This window comes from Asparagus officinalis, chromosome 5 (genome assembly GCF_001876935.1).
Source record: "Asparagus officinalis chromosome 5, Aspof.V1, whole genome shotgun sequence".
Classification (NCBI taxonomy): domain Eukaryota; kingdom Viridiplantae; phylum Streptophyta; class Magnoliopsida; order Asparagales; family Asparagaceae; genus Asparagus; species Asparagus officinalis.
Genome location: NC_033798.1, coordinates 130,838,441 through 130,839,803, shown reverse-complemented (window position 1 = coordinate 130,839,803; position 1,363 = coordinate 130,838,441).

The following is a 1,363-nucleotide window of genomic DNA, read 5'->3' as shown; positions in this document are numbered from 1 at the left end:
TAATTTGTTATTTTCATGAACTTTTTGAACTGTTGTAGTTTCTCAAATTTAACTGCTTTAGTGTGAATGTCAGCTGGTTGATCATTTGTTCTTATAAGCTCTAGCACAACTTCCTTCTTGCTGACCATGTCTCAGATAAAATGATGGCGTAACTTTATATGCCTTGATATAGAGTGGAAATGGGGTTCCTAATCATAGCAATATCTAACATATTATCACTGTAAACTATTCATAATAATAACTCTTGTTTACATATTAACTTTCACAGACCTTTTGGAAGGATCGCCATGCATCTACTCTTGATCTTCGAACAACAGTCGGAGAGCGGCCACAACAATACGGCGAGAAGCCCTGCAAATCACCTCCCAATTACCGCATAAAGGACGAACTCGATCAAAGAAGGAGATGACAACTTTGTGAAGATTTATGATCTTTTTTTCTCATTCTTTCATCATGAAAATCTTATATCTATATATAAAAAGCTTAGAGATAGAATCGTACACTTTTTAAGATTACAAATAACTTGTCTCTAAGATAATATATTATCCACGCACTTATTTGGGTGTCTATCTCAAAATATTAACTAATAAACTCCCACTCATACAAATAAGTGGGTGTCATCCGTTGCACTCTGAACCGATTCTCGGAGGCATTGTCTCCCCGAATCAAAGTCTTCCAGAGAATCTCCTTCCTTTTTAAATCCATCTTCATACATCTTTAGTGAGATGTGTACCATTGAGAACCTGCAAGTGGACAGTCTTGTAGCCAGATCCGTTAGGACCGACATAAGGATATCCTTAAAGAAAGAAAATCACGTAAATAAAATTATAAATATGTAGTATCTCGTACCCTAGATCTGATCAACCATGTCTGCTCAAGTACATTTGATCCCTCGAAGAAGCGTATATGAACACTCAGGTCTGCCCTCGATTCATCGCACTCTTAAAACTTGCCCTTGGCATAAATAAGAGTTATGCATGCGATGCAATCAGAAGACATGTCAATTAATCCTCCTCTGGGTCTGAATAGTTGAGCGTATTAATCACCTGCTTTTCTAAAACTACCCCATGTATGCGGTATTGTCTCACTACAGTAGGAAAAAGTAGCCAAAGTAGCAGAAACTTATAATAGCCTTCCCAGGCAGTCCAGTATCTCTTAAGGTATAGTGTCTGCCCTCCATTACTAGTGGTCGTCTATAAGGTCTCACACAGCGAGGGAGCAAGGATCTATCCCTCAACCTCCTTACATTCGGTCCAAGCACACATCATATGGCAACGTGCTATGATATTCCCCCCCCCCCCTCCCTCCCTCCCTTCCCTCCCTCCCTCCGTCATCCCTTCCCTCCCTCCTCTCTCTCTCTCTC